This window comes from Ambystoma mexicanum, chromosome 1p (genome assembly GCF_040938575.1).
Source record: "Ambystoma mexicanum isolate Mex_15411 chromosome 1p, UKY_AmexF1_1, whole genome shotgun sequence".
Lineage (NCBI taxonomy): Eukaryota > Metazoa > Chordata > Amphibia > Caudata > Ambystomatidae > Ambystoma > Ambystoma mexicanum.
The window spans coordinates 145,629,027-145,643,924 of NC_090921.1; positions in this window are offsets into that span (position 1 = coordinate 145,629,027).

The window sequence follows — 14,898 nt, forward strand, 5'->3', positions numbered from 1 at the left end:
GCCACTCCGGGCGCTGACCAAGAAAGAATCACCATGGCAGTGGGGCCCCCTTGAACAAGCTGCTTTCGAGGACATTAAGGGTGCCCTCACAGCGGAGGACACGATGGCATTCTTCGACCCAGCATTAGAATCTGAAATCGTGGTCGATGCAAGTCCCTTCGGGTTGGGAGCAGTGCTGACGCAGGTGGACCGCAACGGGAGTGTTCGACCTATAGCATATGCTAGCAAGGCCCTCACTGAGACTGAACAGAGGTACTCCCAGATCGAGCGGGAGGCCTTGGCGGTGCTGTGGGGCTGCAGGCACTTCCGGCTCTATGTCCTGGGACGCCCGGTGACGGTGGTTACTGACCACAAACCACTGCTTCCGATCCTGGTGGGCTCCTCTTCGAAACCACCGGCGAGAATCGAGAGGTGGATGCTCGCCCTCCTGGAATATTCTGTTACCCTGGTGTACAGGCCCGGGGCCAACAATGCCGCGGACTATCTATCTCGTCACCCGGGAGTGTGCGGGGGAGAGGGATATGACACCTGCGGAGAGGAAGCGGACAGTCATGTTCGCATGGTGGTGGAAGCGGCAACACCAAACGCGATGTCCCTAGAGGAGTTGGAGGCTGCGGCAGCTGAGGACGAGTGCTTTCGAATTCTAAAAGACTCAATGCACAGTGGGTCGTGGAAGTCCATCCTCGAAGCAGGGGCCGGACGCACGCAAGAAGCCAAAACAGTATTGGAGCAGCTGTGGAAGGTAAAGGAGGAGCTGTCGTTCTCGGACTCTGGGCTGCTGCTCCGGGGTGACAGGATTGTTGTCCCACAGGCAAAGGTGGCGGAGGTGATCCATCTCGCCCACCATGGACATCAGGGCGCCGCCAAGACCAAGGCGCGGCTCCGCTCAATGGTCTGGTTTCCAGAGTTAGAGAAAAGGGTGGATGACTTTGTGGCGGCCTGCGTATGGTGTCAGGCGGCCTCCCCTCTGCAACGTGAACCTCCCATTGAGGCCATGCCCCGAGGCACGAGGCCGTGGGAGATCGTCCACGCCGACTTTGGCTCAACATCAGTGGGTACCCCTTTCCTGGTGCTAGTCGATGAATACTCGAGATACCCCGAAGTGGAGTTCGTTGACTCAGTGGCCTTTGAGCATGTGGTGGTAGCGATGGAGAAAATGTTTGCGGCCCATGGTTTTCCCCACACCCTATGCTCCGACAATGGATCGCCCTTCCAAAGTGAGCGATTCTCCGAGCTGCTGGAGAGCTGCGGAATACAACACCGGAAGATATCCCCCCTGTGGCCTCGAGCGAACGGGGATGCAGAGAGACTGATGCGGACCCTAAACAAAACCTTCCGGATTGCTCAAGGGCAGGGCCAATCTTTACAACGGGCCCTCTATCAGTTCCTTCGGGTGTACCGCACCACTCCACATGCAGCCACGGGAGTGGCTCCGGCAGAGGTGTTATTCAAGAGATGCCCCCGGGGGCTGCTGCCGGAAGTTGGGGAGAAAGAACCAGGGGTCATCGATATTGAGCGGGTAGAGGCTCAAAGGCGAGTCCGAATTGAACAAGAAAACCTGCGCCGGGGTCTCCGCCCTCAGAGACTTGAACTAGGGGATGAGGTCCTCATCCGTAATCGACACCCCCACGGGAAGCTATCACTCCCCTATGAACCGGATCCCCTGGATGTAGTGGCGGTGAAGGGGTCCATGGTGACGGCCTCGGATGGACGATCAGCTGTCACCCGAAACGTGAGCTTCTTCAAGAAGCTGGGTGATCCACGAACTGACACCCCACCTGAACCGGATCCACCAGACACGCCGGCTGACGGAGGCCTCTATGAAGCGGCGCCCGAATCCCCCGTCCGGGGAGAGGCGGTGGAAGGACGTCACGTGCCGGAGGTAGGCAGGAGGTACCCCCAGAGGGCTGGGCGAGGGAAACCTGCCTACCTCAGCGAATATGTCGTGGGACAAATGGCTAGTGAACTGGGGTGAGCAGATCTGGGTGGATGACATTAAAGGGGTTTTTTCTTTGGGTGTGCAGTAGCGTTTAAAGTAGATGTGTGATTTTCTGGTTAATAAAGTTAATGTTATTGCGTTCTGTTGTTCCTCCCGGAAAAGGAGGAGTGTGGCGCCACCCGATGACGGGCGCACGCGGCGGCGTGACGTATCACGCCGCCGCAGTTTGTATAAATAAAGGGGGCGTTCCCGGCCGCGGCAGAGCGACCGGGAAGCCCGAACTGGAAGGACTGGTGCCCGTGTGAGTCCTTGGGTGAAGGGGCTTACGGGACCGCGTGGGGGCTCTGACCCGCCCCCAACAGGCCCTGGAAATGGGAATAGTTGTTATCCTGTCTCGACAACAAAAACTTCTTCGTCCCTCAAAGAAGTGCGGCGCCGCTCGCTTTTCTGCACTAAAAGCTCCACTGGTTATTATCTGACCAAGTATAATGTAAGTGTGACATCTAGGAAAAAGTTTGACCATTTCGATTGTATCCGTGATCTTTGGTAATATAATGTAATATGAAGTTGCCTAATACAGCACAATTCTGCCATTTTGGCAGCCCCATGGGCACAGTTTAGTAAATAAAAGGGGCTGACGGGAGGAGGGTTAGTAGGAGCTGAGGGAGAGACAGGCACACAACCTGAGTTGTTGACGCGCACCGGACAGAAGAAACAGAGTCCTGCATGCTACTATGATCTGATTTGCGATGCCACAACCTAGGTGTATGTTTTACCCGGACGGACGTGGTGCAAGCAGATGTAAGGCGGCAGTACACGTGGGGATAAAGGTGCATAGTGTACAGGTGATACACGATTGAAAGATGAGTAGGTCAATTGGGGGTGGGAGTGAGAGTTGGAGGGCCATTGAGGATAGCCGTTTGGTGTCCAACAGTTAGACTGAACTGGTGGGTCGTCAGTCTGCTATCTGGGTGAAGTCCTGCAGTGATGGTTTTCGATTAGTTGGCGTTTCATGCTGTTCTTGGTTCCATTTTATGATTATTGGGTGATGGTAGCTTGGGAGGACTTGTGGTACGCCTGCCTCTATGGCTGTTAGGCAGAATCATATGCAGTACCCTTTGGGAACATCACACACAATTAAGACTACAAGTGCAAGTACAAATTCACCTTTGGTACAAGCCTGTACTACACAGTAAAGTGGCAGCGATGGCTGAGCAGCCAGACTTATATCAAGAGTAAAGTGAGCAGTATCAACAGTTACACAAAGGACAGCAATTACTATGCTTCAAACAAACACTGACTCAAGGTTTCTGAGTAAAAGAATATACATTTATTTACACCATCAGTTATAAAACAATTCACTAAGTAAAGCAGCAGAAAAATCACACTCTTCATATACAACACACCACCCAATGAATTCTGGACAAGTTAAGCTCAAAATGAAGTGTGAGCAAAATGGCACTCCAGCAATTTAAAAGGGAGATAAAGACAAGGTTATACAAAATTAAGCAGCACCAACAAGTAAGTAGGGATGGCAATCTAGAAAAGGCTTGCTACAATGAGGATTCAAATCAGTTGGACTGGGCCAATGTTAATGGTTCAGAGTCTTTGCAGAGGATCACACTGTTCAGAGTAGTTTGCGGTTAAGTCTTTGCCAAGAGTTCGAAGCGAAGTTGGTCGAAGGAAAAGTTATTTAAAAGAGTAAAGAAGGACAAGCCCTCGGATTGGTGAAAGATTTCAAACACTTTCACTGCGGTCGGACAGAAAAACAATCGGGTTAGAACAGTACCTTAAATGAAGATGAAGGCTGTAGCTTAGGCAGAAGTTCCTGGCAGACACTGCAGGCTCACGGTTCCTGAAGCGACGGATAGACTCAGTCGGTTCACTGTAGAAGAGGCCATCTTCCCAGTGCAACCTATGCTTCCCAGGCTCTTGCCCATCGAGCTGAGAAGCTGCCTGTAGGCAAAGACCTTCGAGAGTAGGACACTATCTTTGTCCTCTGCTGAAGTCTGCCCTGTTGGGTCCACCTTCTGCCAGTAAAGACTGCAGCTCAGGATGGTCAACAGGATCCAAATCTCCAACTAGAGTAATGTCTTCTTCCAGATCTGACTCTTCAGAAGCTGGTTCAACCACACAGGGTTCTACCTCACACTCAGCCTCAGCAGGTGGAAGAGTCACTGGTGTAACTTTGGACAATCTTGGGGATGTCCTTGTTGGTCGCACAGGGGTGCCATCTGCTTTCTTCTTGTCGGTCTTGCGTTTCCCCTTTGCCTCTTTCTTTCCTGAAATAGCCGTGAGCAACTCCTGTGGGGTGGGGGGTGATAGTTTCCTCTATCAATTCCCCTGGAGAGCCTCTCAAGCTCCTCTCCCTTGCTCCTGTTTCCCTTTATTGGGAGGCCTGGGGGTACGAGACACAACTCCAAGAATTGTCAGGTCATTATCCAACAGGACTCTCCCAGGCACTTCACTCTGCACACTAACAGGTATCTTGACAGTCATGTCATTGCACTGGATGAGAGATGGCAACTGGGGAAGCATTTGCACAGGGCCTCCAGCTAACTTGGTTAGGCATGTGGGTGCCTTATCAACATCCTCTACCTTGAAAAATGATTCATCCACCACAGTTATGCTGGCTCCAGTGTCTCTGATGGCAGGAGTCTCCTGGCCATTCACAAGAAAATTATCTTTATAATACTCTTTAGTATTATCTGGGATGGAATTATAGACATCTAAATTCTGTTGTTCCCACAAACCCAGGGACACTAAAGAAACATTGGCTGAGACTCTCATGGGTTCATCAGTCAATAGGTGAAAGTTTCCACGTGCCATAGGTACTTCTTCCTCTGGGGAGAAGGCTAAGGACACAGTGTGGACCCCTGAAGGTTTACCCTTACATCCGGGATCCCCTTTCACATGGTCAGTTGACCCACAAACATAACATTTGCCAAATGTTTGGATGAATGGGAGTTTGTTCTGACCTTCATCTGGTTTGGGTCCAGATGGTACACTAGCCTGATTTGGTTTCCCTTGTGGTTTACCCTTATGTTGCTGTTTGGTGCCCTCTTTTGGATTGGAGGTATTAGAATTATCCTTGTTATCTTTCTTTGGCTGCTTTCCCTCATCCTTCTTCTGAGTTGCCCCAGAATCCTTGTGAGTAGCCCTGTTGGCAACCCACAAGTCAGCAGCCTTAGCTAACTTCTTTGGATCTATCTCCTTAGAATCAGCCAAGTGCTGTCTGAGCTCAGGAGAGCAGGCATCATAAATTGACTCCAACATACCAGGCTTTCTCATACCTTCATAAGTGTTTACTCTGTAACCCCTAACCCAACCATCTAAGTTTTTCAAACATTCACATACCCAGCTAACCCAAGGTGTACCATCATGCTTTTTGGGGGTCCTAAACCTCTTAAGGTACAGGGAAGGGGTCTTCCCAAATCTAGCAATTAAAGCTAGCTTCACACACTCATAATCCATCCTATCCACCTCCCCCAACTACATCACACCATCAGATGCAACAGTGTGTAGCCTAGAGAAGAGCCAAGGAAGCAACTGATTCCCTGTAATGTCTTGAATCCCATGGTTATATTCAAACAGTGCCAACCAATCCAAAATATCAGGCTTAGCTTCATACATACCAACAATTTCTTTAGGCATACAGGGTCTCTTAGGACTGGAAGACCTAGAAGACTCTGGGAGAAAAGTATTTTCAATAGACAACCTTTTCATTTCTAAAGCATGGTTCATCTCCATAACTCTGAGCTTAAGTTCTTGATGCTTTTGTTCAGTTTGAGCATTTATACGTTTGAATTCCAATTCAAGCCTCATCTTTTCTAGAGCATTGAATTCAGGACTGAGTGTAGGACCTGATGGGGTCCCAGTGGTCAAAGGTTGAGGTTGTTGAGCAGGTAGAGGAGCAGTGAGGCCTACATTGTGAGACACATCTGCCTCATCTAACTCATCCATAATAACAGACGCATTATCATCCTCATCATTTTCCACATTTGCTGGAGGGGCAGGTATTTCAGACCCACTCTCCAGACTTTGTTTCTCTAACAACCTTTCAATTAATTCTGACTTTTTGCCTTTAACAGAGAGATTCCTTTCTCTACTTTTACAGATAATCCACAGTATAACTAAGGAGGGTCTCCTGACTGTAGCTTTCCATATCAGACATGATTAAAATGTGCTTTTCTAGTGATGTTTAGCCTTGTGCTTAGTTGATCCAAGGTAACCGCAGCAGTCTAAGTGTAATCACTATACTTTATCCTCACCACTGTACACCAGTGTTAGGCAGGGCAATCTAGAAAAGGCTTGCTACAATGAGGACTCAAATCAATAGGCCTGGGTCAATGTTAATGGTACAGAGTCTTTGCAGAGGATCACACAGTTCAGAGTAGTTCGCGGTTAAGTCTTTGCCAAGAGTTCGAAACGAAGTTGGTCGAAGGAAAAGTTGTCATGATGCCTGCTCCTGAGGAGCCAGGTCAGGCCCAGCGTCCCCGGAAGCAGGCTTCATACTCACCAAGCAGGACCCAGCAAACCCCTATAGGGGCTCTTTGGAACTTGTCCTGGCGCCTTTGGCGCCAGGCTCATGAAAGGCATCTGTCCTGGCGCCATAGGCGCCAGGCTCATCATGGCAGAACATATGGTAATGCTTGGATGAACTCACCTGAGGCAGACCATGCTGCATACTCACCCGAGGCAGACCATGCTGTCTGAAGCTCCAAGCCAACTAAGGCTGGGGAGGAACTATTCTCTTTCAGGAACTCTTTTCTTACTCGGGTGGGGCCAGTGGAAGAACACTCACCTGAAGCTCTTCCAAGGCTATTTAAACCACGCCCGGATGGCCACACGTGCTTCGCGTTATTCTGCATGTGCAGCAGGACGCTCACCGAGTCGGCTCCTGCATCCTGGCTCCTGCCACTCCCGCCAGCACCTGGAACACCTGCAAGGAGAGAAAGGCAAGCATTAGGACATTATCTACCTTCATCAGGCATCCGGATTCTTCACTCCGTCGATCCTGCAAAAGAAAGTCAAGGGTTAGAAATGCATCTCATCGCTCGCTGCAGCGCCGCTTCCACTTACCTTCACGTGGCGCTGTCTAGCTCTTCAGCGGTCATAGGCGACATCGGCCGCATCCCAGCACCTACGGAAAAGAAAGACAATAGTTAGAAGCGCTCCACTTCTCACGCTGCCGCGCCGCTTCCTCTTACCTTCACGTGGAGGCGGCAACCTTTTCAGCGCCCATAGGCGACATCGGTCGCATTCAAGACCCACAGAGAAAAAGGACAAAACAAGGTGAGCAACGAACTAATTGCAAAAGGACAGATTACTCACCTTAAGTCTTACCTGAATTTTGTTGGGACCTCAGTTCCCTTTTCGGGTCGGAGAGGCTTTTCTGGCATTTCCGTACCCCGGCCCCTATGGGGAAATAAGACACACTCATTAAGGTGTCAGAGCAAACCACTACGGCACACCTTCATTAAAAGTACTCACCTGAGCTTACCTCGGCGAATCCATTCCTCCACACGGATTCCTCACCTAGTCCCTGAAAATTAAACAAAGGCCAAGGGACAAATAAGACTTGATCTTTTGAACTATATACTTACGGCAGCATTGGTAAAGGCAAGCAGACATCGAACCCTCGCCAAATCCGAGATCCAGTGAAGTAACTGGAAATCTACGCGCCCCTGCGTCAGAAGCAGGATGGAGAGCTCGTCCATACAGAAATTAAGGTGAGAGTCTGCGGAAGGCACAGCTAGGGTTCGAGGAGGGTGAGAAGGGGAAAAAGGGGGGAATCTCACACACAATCTAGCAGACAGTTAACTCCCTTTTCCCATCTACAGAAGGATTATTCTACGGGCCAGACAGACGAGGTTTGGGGGTCCAGTCCAGTCCATCTTCCAAGCACTACGCTTTACCATGGAGGAAGTTTTAGCAGTCCAGAACGGGTCGGCGCCTCCGTGGCAATCAGGTGAGCGTTACAGAACGCGAAGCCTACCAAGAACTTCCTACCCAGGCGCCATGGAAACTTCCGAGACAGACCAGCTGGCCCAGCTATTAGGGGAATTACGGGCCGAAGTTCATTCCGCTCGACAGGAGACGAATGCCCTCAGGAGGGAGTTAATTGTGTCAAAGGAACGAACTGTAGATCTTGCCCGCCAGCTGTTGCAGAGTCAAGTGTCATGATGCCTACCTCCAAGGAGCCAGGTCCGACCCAGCAACCCCAGAGGCAGGCATCATTTCCCCCAGGGAAGTGCCAGCGGGCCCAAGCTGGGGCCCTTTGGACACAGTCCTGGCGCCCTAGGCGCCAGGCTCATGTTGGACCCCTGTCCTGGCGCCTTAGGCGCCAGGCTCATAAAGCTAGACATGTGTTCAAGTGTTTTAAGGTGCACTTACCTGATGCGGACCATGCTGCTACATCCAGGCCCTCTTGAGGCTTGAGGCCTGAATTGAACTACTTTACCTGTGGACCTACTTTCCCCTGGGTGTGGTCGGGGAAGGATACATACCTGATCGGTGGAAGGATACATACCTGGAACTTCTTACAAAGCTATTTAAACCATGCCCGATCAGCAACTCACGCTTCGCGTTGTTCTGCTCCTCGCAGCTGGACGCTCACTGTGTCAGCTCCTGCATCTGGACTTCAGCCACGCCTGTCAGCATCCTGGGTCACCTGCTAAGAGAGAATTGGAGAGAAAGAAGACCTTACCTGCTAAAGCTGCATCACGTAGACTTCACACCGACGATCCTGAAAGGGAAGACATCATTTTAAAAGCATTTTGCTTCGATCGCTGCAGCGCTGCATTTCACTCACCTTTCCTGGGCACCTCCATCTTCAGCAGCGATCATCCGGATCCGCAGCCACTTCCCAGAGCCTAGAGAGAAAAAGACAAGAACACAAGGTGAGAGAAGGAAGGGAATAGGAAAAGCTCAGTTTCCTTCAAGGACTTACCTGTTGGGGTCATTCCCATTTCATTTCGGGTCCTGCCGCTTCCTGGCATTCCGGACCCCGGCCCCTATGGGGAAAAAAGACAAAGACATTGAATGAGCGAATGCAAAGACATCACCCGAACGCTCATCCAGAACTTACCTGTCATTTACTGGAACTGCACGTTTCACTTCGGGTCGGCGCCATATCTCCGGCATTCCGAACCCCAGCCCCTAAGGGGAAAAAGACATAAGCGTTAGCGCTTGCTGCAATAAGACAATGAACATTATTATTAAGCTTGAACTTTTGAACTTGCTACAGAACTCTTACAGCGCCTTACCTGAATAGTCAAGCTTATTTGAACTCCCATCAAACCTCAATCCAGTGAAGTAACTGGGTTTCAACGCGCCCCTGCATCAGAAGCAGGATGGAGAACTCATCCTTCCAGACCCTAAGGTGAGACTTCATGGGGAATCGAGGAAGGGTATCGTGGAGGGTTGGAAGGGAGTGGGAGGCTTGAGCATTATTCCGTCAGTAGGTAATACTCCCTTTTCACGCACAGGGGAATATTCCTGCGAGCCAGTGAGTCCATCTTCAGAGTCCTGCGCTTCACCATAGAAGAAGCATCAGCACTCGAAGCCAGACCTGCGCCTCCGTGGGAATCAGGTGAGCGTGACAGAACGCGAAGCCTACCCACAATTTCCCACCCGGGCGCTATGGAGACTTCCGAGACAGATCAGCTGGCCCAGCTTTTGGGGGAATTACGGGCAGAGGTGCACTCAGCCCGCCAGGAGACTCACGCTCTCAAAAGAGAACTGATACTATCCAAAGAAAGAACAGATGACCTGGCCAAAAGGTTATTGCAGGCCCAGGCAGGGCACACTCCTTTACCTAATTCCGGAGATACTTCCACATCAATGGGTTTGAATAACCCGGTACAAATCAATCTACCTGGACACATGCCTTTGGCCCCGCCTGAACGTTTTGCGGGGGATCCCAAGAAATATGCCGTCTTTATGAACCAATGTCGTTTACACTTTCTATGCAGACCCGGGGCCTTCCCTAACGACCAGACCAAGGTAGCCTTTATACTATCTTACCTCAGTGGCAGTGCTGCCGATTGGTCTATTCCATTGGTAAATCAGGATGATCCCATTCTCCAGAATTTTCAGGGTTTCCAGGGCAGCATGGAAAGATTGTTTGCTCGACACTCTCAAGGACAGGTCCTTGATAACAAACTGTTATCCTTACGACAAGGTAATCAGGATCTTCTGTCCTACGTTGCCACCTTTAATAGACTGGTTGTGGAAACTGGATGGCCAGAAAACAAAAGGATCACATTGTTTCATCGAGGCCTGCGCGGAGAGCTTAAAGATGTTCTAGCTCAGATAGTAGATCCACCCCAGGTCTGCGCAGACTACATAGACTTGGTGGTTCAACTTGATCACAGACTTCAAAATAGAAAAGCAGATCGGTTCAAGTACGAAACCCGAGTACCGATCAAAACCCACGCTAACTCCAAGAGTACCGACGTATCCGAACCTATGCAAATCGGCGGTGTTAAAGGACCATTAACACAGAAGGAACGAGAGAGAAGGCGCAAATGCAACTTTGCCTGTATTGCGGGACTTCCGGTCACTTTCTTCGAAATTGTCCGGTTAAACCACCTAAGAAGGTGATTGGAGCCACTGATAACGATTTATTGACACCTGATTCGGGAAGTCCGCTTGCCGGGCTTGAAAACAAACTCTTTGACCTCGCATTTTGTCATGCCAATGGTGCTCGTGGACCCAAAACAGCCTCAGCTGTTGCATGCTATAAAAGCATACATCGACAGTGGAGCTATTGGAAATTACATAGACCGTGAATTGGCTTCCAGGATTAAGCTCCCTCTCCGCCCGAAAGTAACCCAAGCTGACATTAGTACAGTAGATGGAACCGAAATAGCCTCAGGGCCTGTAACGCATTCCACTGTTGAAATGACACTGGTGGGTCAGGATGGACATCGGGAAGCAATCGTGTTTGATGTGATCATGGCCCCACAATTTCAAGTAATTCTTGGAATTCCTTGGTTAGAAACACATAATCCCAGAATTGACTGGCGAGCAAAGAAGATAAGTTTTCCTGATTGTGAACCAACTTGTTACCCAAGAAATCCAGTTATGGGTCTAGCCTCAGCAATTTCCACCCCTGTACAGCTACCGTCAGAATACCAAGAATTCCAAGACGTTTTTCAGAAGGAACAGGCTAACACGTTACCTCCCCATCGGTCTTATGATTGCCAAATCGATCTGGTACCCAATGCTCAACTACCTTGTAGTAGGATTTATGCTCTTACGGAACCTGAGAACCTACATTTGCGTCAGTATTTAGATCAGTACCTAGCCAATGGTTTTATTCGCCCGTCCAAGTCTCCTGTCTCCTCAGCTCTGTTCTTCGTGCCGAAAAAAGAGGGCGACCTTAGAACATGTATAGACTATCACTCCCTAAATCAAATAACGATTAAGAATCGTTATCCTCTGCCCCTGATCCCTGAGCTTATCGACCAGGTGAAAGACGCTTGTGTGTACACCAAGTTAGATCTCCGAGGAGCTTATCACCTGGTGCGTATAAAAGAAGGCGACGAATGGAAGACTGCATTCCGCACCAAATTTGGGCTCTTCGAATATCAGGTGATGCCCTTCGGTTTGTGCAATGCACCTGCCGCCTTTCAGTACTTTATGAATGATGTTCTTCGGGAACTTATTGACGTCTGTGTCATTGTTTACATTGACGACATCCTGGTGTACTCCTCTTCAGAATCCGATCACAGAAAACATGTTAGGGCAGTTCTTGAGAAATTGCCCCAGCACAGACTATTTGCAAAGCTCGAAAAATGCGTTTTTCATACCACAGAAGTGGAGTTTCTCATATTTATCCTGACACCACAAGGAGTCCGAATGGACTCGCGAAAGGTGGACGCCATCCTCAAATGGCCATCTCCTAGCTCGGTGAAGGGAGTTCAGAGCATGCTCGGCTTCGCCAATTTCTATCGAAGATTCATCCCGGAATTTTCCTAAACAGTCCAACCCATCACAGCTCTCCTAAAGAAAAACAAACGCTTTGAATGGACTCTTGAGGCCGAACAAGCCTTTCGGGGCCTGAAAACCAAATTCACCTCTGCACCTATATTGAAGCACCCGCACCCTGATCTCCCTTACATTGTGGAAACCGACGCATCCAGTTCGGCCATGGGAGCTGTCCTGTCGCAAAGAGACCCAGAAACTAACCAACTACACCCTGTGGCCTTTTGGTCCAGGAAATGTTCTCCTCCTGAAATCAACTACGCCATTACCGACAAAGAGTTACTGGCTATTGAATCTGCTTTCAAGGCTTGGCGTCACTACCTTCTCGGGGCTAGACACACCATCACCGTAATAATGGACCACAGAAATGTACAGTATTTAAAGACGGCCAAGGCACAATTTTCACGACAACTCCGATGGGCTCTATTCTTTGCGGAATTTGATTTTGTAATTACCTATCGCCCTGGCTGCAAGAATGGTAAAGCGGACGCCTTATCCCAGATTGGCATGGAAGAACCCAATTTGAGTTTAGAACCTGTGCCAATCATACCAGAACAAAGAATCTTAGGCCTAACGTCATTGCAAACTATTGAGGACATCCAATGCAAGTAAAACAACTTCTAGACTCTTCAGCCTTACTGGAATGGAGTCAAAAGGGTCCTCATTACACCGTTAAGGATGACTTACCCTACTTCCAGGAGCGGTTGTTTCTGCCTAGTAAAGAATTGCAAGAACTTGTTATTGCCCATCATCTTGAATCATTAATGGAAGGACACCCTGGTATCGCTAAAACGGAGGAAAAAATCAAACGCCACTTCTGGTGGCCTTCTTGGAGAAAAGACATAAAGTCTTTTGTTTTGTCTTGCGGAATTTGCGCCCAAAACAAGGGTCAAAAGAAAAGGCCAGCCGGCCTACTTCAACCCTTGGATATTCCACCGGCACCATGGCACACCTTGTCAATGGTCTTTATAATTGACCTGCCTCCTTGTGCTGGTTACAACACTATCCTTGTAATTGTGGATCTATTCTCCAAAATGGCCCACTTTATCCCTTTAAAAGGTTTGCCTTCAGCTTCCACCTTGGCCAAGGAATTTCTGGAGAATATAGTTTGAATACATGGTTTCCCTTCCATATTAGTCTCGGATAGTGGAAGTCAATTTATCTCCCATTTTTGGAAGAAGTGTTGCCAACTAGCACAAATAGATGTGCGGCTATCCACCAGCCACCACCCCCAGACCGACAGACAAACCGAGAGAACCAATCAGACTCTCGAGCAATATCTTCGGTGCATATTACACCAATCCGAGTTAAATTGGAAAGACATCCTTTGGATCGCAGAATATGCATACAACCATTCAGTGCATTCTGGAACCGGACAAACTCCTTTTTATACTTTGTATGGTCACCAACCTCGGACCTCTGATCTAGATCCACCTCTGACCCTGGAAATGCCCGCAGTAAATCATCTGAATTCCACAATACCCAAGCCTTCAAAGAAGCTGCAACTCATTTACAGCAAGCCAAGAAAAAGTATAAAGAAAACGCTGATTTGCACGGAGGTAAAACTCCTCCTTACCAAGTAGGAGATCAGGTATGGCTAGCAACGAAACATTTACCCCTCAAGGGCCCGCGAACCTTCAATCCCAGATTCATAGGACCTTATCCCATCAAGGCTATAATCAATCCCGTGGCCTTTAAACTGGATTTACCGTCTAACATGCGTATTCATCCAGTTTTTCATGCATCACTTTTGAAGCCAGTACAACCAGGGACCCGACTGTCCAAGCCTCCAGACCCAGTTCAAATTGAAGGGGAATTACAATTCGAAGTTAAAGACATTTTAGACTCCAAGGTGTTAAAGTCAAAACTCTTCTATCTTGTTGACTGGAAGGGATATGGACCTCAGGAGAGATCGTGGGAGCCTAGTAACCATGTTCACGTACCTCGATTAATACAAAGGTTCCACCGGAGATTTCCGAACAAGCCAAAACCCCCGGAGGGAACAACCTTGGGAGGGGCCTTGAGGGGGGGTACTGTCATGATGCCTACCTCCAAGGAGCCAGTTCCGTCCCAGCAACCATAGAGGCAGGCATCATTTCCCCCAGGGAAGTGCCAGCGGGCCCAAGCTGGGGCCCTTTGGACACAGTCCTGGCGCCTTAGGCGCCAGGCTCATGTTGGACCCCTGTCCTGGCGCCTTAGGCGGCAGGCTCACAAAGCTAGACATGTGTTCAAGTGTTTTAAGGTGCACTTACCTGATGCAGACCATGCTGCTACATCCAGGCCCTCCTGAGGCTTGAATGGAACTACTTTACCTGTGGACCTACTTTCCCCTGGGTGTGGTCGGGGAAGGATACATACCTGATCGGTGGAAGGATACATACCTGGAACTTCTTCCAAAGCTATTTAAACCACGCCCGATCAGCAACTCACGCTTCGCGTTGTTCTGCTCCTCGCAGCTGGACGCTCACCGTGTCAGCTCCTGCATCTGGACTTCAGCCACGCCTGTCAGCATCCTGGGTCACCTGCTAAGAGAGAATTGGAGAGAAAGAAGACCTTACCTGCTAAAGCTGCATCACGGAGACTTCACACCGACGATCCTGAAAGGGAAGACATCATTTTAAAAGCATTTCGCTTCGATCGCTGCAGCGCTGCATTTCACTCACCTTTCCTGGGCACCTCCATCTTCAGCAGCGATCATCCGGATCCGCAGCCACTTCCCAGAGCCTAGAGAGAAAAAGACAAGAACACAAGGTGAGAGAAGGAAGGGAATAGGAAAAGCTCAGTTTCCTTCAAGGACTTACCTGTTGGGGTCATTCCCATTTCATTTCGGGTCCTGCCGCTTCCTGGCATTCCGGACCCCGGCCCCTATGGGGAAAAAAGACAAAGACATTGAATGAGCGAATGCAAAGACATCACCCGAACGCTCACCCAGAACTTACCTGTCATTTACTGGAACTGCACGTTTC